Below are 6,895 nucleotides of genomic sequence, written 5' to 3'. Positions count from 1 at the left end.
CTGGGTTATTTACTTTTGCCGTCGCCTTTTTGGAAACAGAGGAAAAAATCTTTCATTCCTTGTGAGGCAGTATGAAAAGTCAGCTGAACCCATTGCCAATATGAAATAAAAAAGGGACAAAAAAAATCAGAAAGGAAAACAGCAAGAAAAGGGATAAGAAGTAGAACAAATAATATACGTCTATTCTATCAAAATTTCTGTATCTGTATAATGGGTCTGTTTTATGTGTTGCCTTCCCCTTTCAAAGGGCCCCATGCCTGTCTTTGCCTAGGGCCCCAAATTTCCTAAATCCGCCCCTGGTGTCTTGAAACGTTATGTAAACTAATCTTATGTGAAATAATAATAATATCTCTGGTGATTAATAATTAGTTTGAATAAAGATTTTTGCTGTTTCCTGAGTCAAAACTATAAGATAGAAAATATTTCAAGTTTTTTGTTAGCATAAGAGGTGCTGTATCTTATTGAAAAGCTTTAAGACTAAGAGACTATTGGATCTTTGATCTTTTCACTGAAGCAGAGGCTTTCATCATTACCAGTTCAGGGATTCCCACCCAGTGTAAAGAAGACACATAGGAATCATCTGCTGCTGTCGGAATGTAGCTTTACTGTGGATCTACCTCATGATGCACATTTAATCATTTAACATACTTTGCATGACATGAAGAGATTCTGCAAATAGAAAATAGGTGAAGGATTGAAGTCAGATGGGATGATCACACGGTTTTTTACCGTCTCAAAAACATCCAACCAGTCTACGGATTTTAAGATTTGCCAGATGCTGTAATGTGTGTCTCTCTGGTTAACAGGAGATCCAGTCAGTCACTTCTGTAGACCCTTCAATCCTTATTTGACCTTTGTAATTTTCCACTTTCTTTAGCACTGAAGTGGGGGATGGTGTTGACCCTATAGTTCCTGAGGGTCTTCAAACGGGCCATTGTAAATGGCAGAGGGGCTTTTACGCAGGGGTGGTGGGGGGAGAACATGCAGTGAGGAGCAAAGAGTCCAGATAGCAATTACATGTAGGCAAGCAAAGTCATAAACAACCTAAAATCGCTTAGCTTACAGGAAAACTTATCAGTTCCATGAGTTTGCAGCCATTGACTTTTTTTTTGCGATAATCAGAAAGACTAAAAAACATAAAAAAAAACAAGATAGCCGATAATTAGTTTGCCTTTCAGGCTAAAGTGTTATCTATTGTAGTTCTTTACAACAGCTGTGAAACTCCTCTTTTTTTTGCAAGAGAGCAAAGAACAAAACAAGTTATCATGCAAAACCACACAAGCACCCAAAATGTAGAATGTTTTGTCCGAGGTGTGTGTACTAGTAAGGTGACACCAGTGAGTAAAAGAGAATAGGATGAGAGGGGAAACCTTTCAGGAAAAAAAAACATCCAGGGTGGTTTTGTTACAAAAGAGAAAAATTGTTCAAATTCTGTCAGATATCTTACAACCGATGCTGTCAGACATCTAACTGGACTCCGTTCATGAAAAAACAACAGCTTCCCTTATCTTCTCCTTCTGCAAACAAACTAATGAATCCATTTTCTACATATATTTTGGTAACGATTAAAATCTAAAACAAAATGTGGTGAATAATAATCTTTGTCTTAAAAGAACTCACGTGAAACCATTATCTGGTAAATACGTTTTTTTTAATCTAATTTGCTATTTACACTCAACAAAAATATAAACTCTTGGTTTTGATCCCATTTTTTTGATTAGATAACCTCAAAGATCTAAAACTTTTTCCACATATGCAATATCACCATTTTCCTCAAATATTGTTCATAAACCAGTCTAAATCTGTGATAGTGAGTATTTCTCCTTTGCTGAGATAATCCATCCCTCCTCACAGGTGTGCCATATCAAGATGCTGATTAAACACTATAATTAGTGCACAGGTGTGCCTTAAGGTTAGCCTCGTGAGACCATCCTGATCTTGCGAGCTTTCAAGGTTTCACTCGCTAATTAGTCTGGAGACTCTCCGTTAAAGAAAATTTGGAGCAGTTCACCAAACGAACGTCCAATCAGCGTTGGCTTTGAGGCGGGTTGAGGTGTGACGCAACGAGAAGCGCGACAGTTCAGTCTAAAGAACATGGCGGCTTCAGCCGATGAAACTAGCATTAGCGTGGCTATCGAGCAAGTTTTATCGGAATTACAGAGTATTTCTTCACTGAAAGAAGAGCAAAACACTGCTCTGGAGGCTTTTCTCAGAGGAAAAGATGTTTTTGCTCTTCTCCCGACTGGTTTCGGCAAGAGTTTGATCTATCAATTGGCTCCTCTTCGTCGTCGCTCTGTTAGTACGTCATATGCTTCGTTGATCTGATTGGTTTATTTGGCCCGTCTATCACCAACATAGGCCAATCAGCTAACCAGTATTTTCGCCCCTTACCAAAATTACTTCAACGGAAGGTTTCCAGATGGATATGCGGAGCAAATCCATCTGGAGGAGTCAGGTTGCCTTAAGGCTGATTTATACTCAAAAACCAGGCCGTCTGCATGTGTGTCGCAGTGAAAGCAAATGTGCCCCCCCCTCCGCATTCACTCTACTGCTCTCCAAAATTGTAGGTGAGCGCAGACAGTGCCACAGATAGGAGGCCTCTGCTTGGTCAAAACTAAATCCGCTCTACACTATGCGTATTTATTGTTTGATACCTTAACGGCTTGTTTTGTTTGTATTACCGCAGGGGCGGAGCTAGTGGCCATGGCCACCCTAAGCCAATCATCGGCCACCCTTGTGGCCACCCCTTACCATTTTTCCCCTCTTATACAGACGGTGGCAGCAGTAATACTCTGAAGGGGAATGCTCAAACTTATTTAACATTTAATTTTTTTATATATTAACAACTACTTGAGAACAGAAACACTGGTTAATTATGCACATCAATATACAAACATTAAAGATGATAGATACAGAATTCATGCTCTCTTCAGAAGTGAATTTTGAAATATTTGGGGTAAACAGAAATTTATGTGCAAGTCATCTAGGAATCTAAATCATAGATCAATAATTACTTTAATAATAACATGAAAAATAATTAAATGATATTAGTAGATTTAAATATAATTTTTTTTCCAGAATGATTATTGATAAAAGTAGGTAATGACAATTGAAATATGTTTGCCCCAGAACTTAAAACCTGAAAGAATTTTGTCCACTATACCTTTTTATTTACACACTATAGATATATAAATATATGTGTCTATTTGTTAGCAAAAGCTGCAGGAAAGTTTGTCTTTATTTAGGAAATATGGATGTTGTGCTTGTTCCTGGTGGAACAATGTAGATTGACCCTGAGGTTCTGGTGCCTTTCGGCCACCCTTCAATGTGCATTGGTTAATGACTGGCCCCCCATTAGGATTTTCTGGCTACGCCTCTGCATGACCGCCATTGTGGAAAAGATTCATAAAGTTTGACCAGCTAGAATAGCGAGGTGCGCGAGAACGCTGGGTCCCTTTTTCCACCTGGATCCCCGCTCTTTTTCTCCCTCATGTCCCTCCGTTGTCGCACAAACTTGACCCCACTTCCTCACCGCCTCGGCCGTATTGTCCCTCTTGTGTTATGGTGTGGAATAACATACTCCATGCTTCAATATTGGGCATAAATCAAAAATATCTGCATCAAGCTAACTGCGACACACTGTTGCGGGAGGATAACCAGCCCTTTAGACTGCCCACAATAAAAGGCCACTCTGAAACGAGCAGCTTTATTTGCACCTTTCAAAGTGGCCTTTATTTGTATATTTATTTGTTTTTTTGGCAGTACATTCAACCAGCCTCACAAACGCAGACCATGTGTAACCTCACCAGCCGAGGACCTCTACATCCAGCATGTTCACCTCCAAGATCGTCTGAGACCAGCTGCTCGGACAGCTGCCGAAGCAATCGATTCACATAACTTCTGCACAAACAGCCAGAAACTGTCTCAGGGAAGCTCTTCTGCATGCTATATATAACTATCAGTAATATTCTGGTCAGGATGGTTTGACTTCTGTATGGTGATTCCCATTTTAGGTCCTGATTAGTATGTAACTATAGATTAAGGCCTTTCCTACACTAAATATTCCCAAATATTTATGTTTCTGACCCACAAAATTTAAACTCTTCGTTGTACAGCAGAAAGAAATCAATATATTAATTATTACGATAACGCTGTTAGAAACACATTAAAAACCAATATGATTAATATTTTTCTAATTGTACTTCTGTATTTTTTAATTACGTAAATGTCCTACATCATCATCATATTTGTTCAAAACAAGGCTTTTTTTGGGTTACTCTATAAAGCTTGGAGCTCAACGCTATTTCTGACATTTTCAATTGAAAAAGCTTCCTGGATGGGAAGCAAAACGACTTCAAACTTGGAAACAAAGTCCAGTGGATTATTTTTTAACTTTTTTGGAATTAATATGATCTGGATGACTGAGAATCTTCAGCAGCATATCATATTAACTGTCTCATTTCTACGGAGGTTCACAAGGTCCAATATGTCTTAGTATGCGACCACTAACAGGCGCACGACCCCAGCTTTGGGAATGAAAATTGTTAAGTAAAATTTAAATATTTTTTAAATTAAAAACAATTTAACTGAAAAAGACTTTGTTTCCAAGAAGGAAGATGCTTCGCTTCCCATGCAGGAAGCGTTTTCAATTCAAAAATATCAGGAATACGGTTGAGTTCCAGGTTTTATAAAACGTCTTCAGTCTTGGAAACAAAGTCCAGTGGATTGTTTTTAATTTTCTTTTTTTGGAATGACTATGACCTTTATGAGTATCTTGGCCAGCATAAATATCTTTACTTATCCTATGTGAGAAATTGTCAATGCTTTTAATTTGAAAACTAGCATCTTTTATGCTTTTGTTAGACTTTAATTAAATGTTTATTCCTGAAAGACAAACTTGATTTTTGCTCACAAAAAGCTAATTAGCTATACACTCTTTTGGGTGAACTTTTGTCTTTAAATTAAAACAATTAGAAAAATATATTTTTTTCTCTTTATCATGAACAAATGCTTCCTAATATTGAATTCAATTAAATTCAAAGAATTGTTGAGATAAAGGAAATTGACATTAATTTAGACAATTATTATAATTCGGTAACTGTTGCTTATTAGGCTGCAGCCAGTGAACACTAAAGATGTAGTAGCACTATGAAGTATGTACCTTCATGCCTTGACGCAACAAACTTCTGGAGAAAAAACAACCTGTAGAGCTCAGCTATTACAGTTATGCCACATCAACAGCAATAACATAGACATTATACCATTTAGGTATTCAGCAAAAACAGCTGAATGAAATAAAAACAAATCTACTTTGGTTCACAACTCTGAGGAAGACTTCTAGAGACGACACCATAAGGCGGGATTAAGAATACTTTAACTTTGGAGAAATTTACCTCTGCGTATAACCCATCCCCTTGGGGAGCAGTGGGCTGCCATTGTGTGGCGCCTTGGGGAGCAGTGTGGGATTAAGGGTCTTGCTCAGAGACCCAGAGTGACAGTCTGTGGGAGTGGGTTTCGAACTCACAATCTCAGGAATGCAAGCTCTAACCACAGGCCACCACTCACCAGTGCTGCCTTTACTTTCAATATCCCCCCTAGAATACTTCAAAGAAGAGAAAAGAAGTCAAAACTCCTCTTTTAAAGACAAACATGACTTAAAATAATTTCCGACAAAAAGAGAAAGAAGGATAGAAAGACTTTCTCAGAAAACATGATCGCTGCACGAAGGCCGCCCACTGCTGTTGTTTTAAAAACAACAGCATGGCGACTCTCACCATGCTGTTTTTTTGCGGGGTGTTGCTGTTGATGTCTGACACCTCCAGGCGTCCAGAATTATTGGGTATAATTCTCGTACAGCTGTGTTCAACATCATCATTTCCACCTGCAGTTTATGTATGGACAAAGGGCCCCTTGACAGGGAACTGCAGCAGTCAATGACGAGTCAAAAACGTCTCTGTAGAAGGACAACAATGTCTGTTAATTCATCATCAAAATAATGTCCTCATGCTATAATATAGATTAGACACACGGAAATAGGCTGAAAAAGTTTTTTGAGGCTGTTGATGAAAATCGGAGACAGTGTAAACATCTTTTAAGAGCAGCTTTTCTTTTGTGGCTTTTTTTAAATATGAGGAAACTGAAATTAAAATGAAACCTTCAAGGCATGTTAAGGATTTTATTATATGTTCCTTTTTTGTAAAGTCTTTCTTTTTTCCCTGTGTTCTAAAAAGGGCCGGCCAAAGGTATAAGCGAACTACATCGACCCTCGATGATAATGCAGTTTTAAGATTTTTTTCTTTTGTTTTTAAACTTGGCTTTAGGTACCCTTTTATTTTCAAATATTTAATTGCAGGCTTGATACGTTATTGTTTGATTTACAGTAATTATGCCTATTCTTTGTAATTATTGTTTCTTTTTATTTTTATTTATTTGTTTTCCACTACATGTAAACCATGTAATCAATTATAGTGTACTTACTTTCCACAATAAAAAAAACTGGGGAGACAGTGGCAGTGGAAGCAGGAGTTTGCTCCCCTGCAACCATAGGGTTGTAAGTTCAAGCCCCGCAAGACCTTTCACCTGCATTGCCTACTGCACTGCAAAAACCATCTAGAAATAAGTACAAAATTTCTTAAAATAAGTGCATTTACCCTTAATTTTAGTAGGTAAATAAGATGATTTGCCAATGGAATGAGTATTTCTACTCCTAAAATAAGACAATTAGATAATATTCACTTGAAATAAGACAAAGAAATTGTTTTTTTCTTATTTTAAATGTAAATTGCCTTTTTCCAATGGCAAGGTGTCTCACTTATCTCCTCAATTAAAGACAAAATTCACTCAATTTAAGCAAAAATAACTCATACAGATTTCCATTTTTTGCAGTGTGGTCAGA

The sequence above is a fragment of the Cyprinodon variegatus genome, unplaced genomic scaffold (genome assembly GCF_000732505.1).
Source record: "Cyprinodon variegatus isolate N-32 unplaced genomic scaffold, C_variegatus-1.0 Scaffold342, whole genome shotgun sequence".
NCBI lineage: Eukaryota > Metazoa > Chordata > Actinopteri > Cyprinodontiformes > Cyprinodontidae > Cyprinodon > Cyprinodon variegatus.
This window is presented reverse-complemented; position numbering follows the sequence as displayed.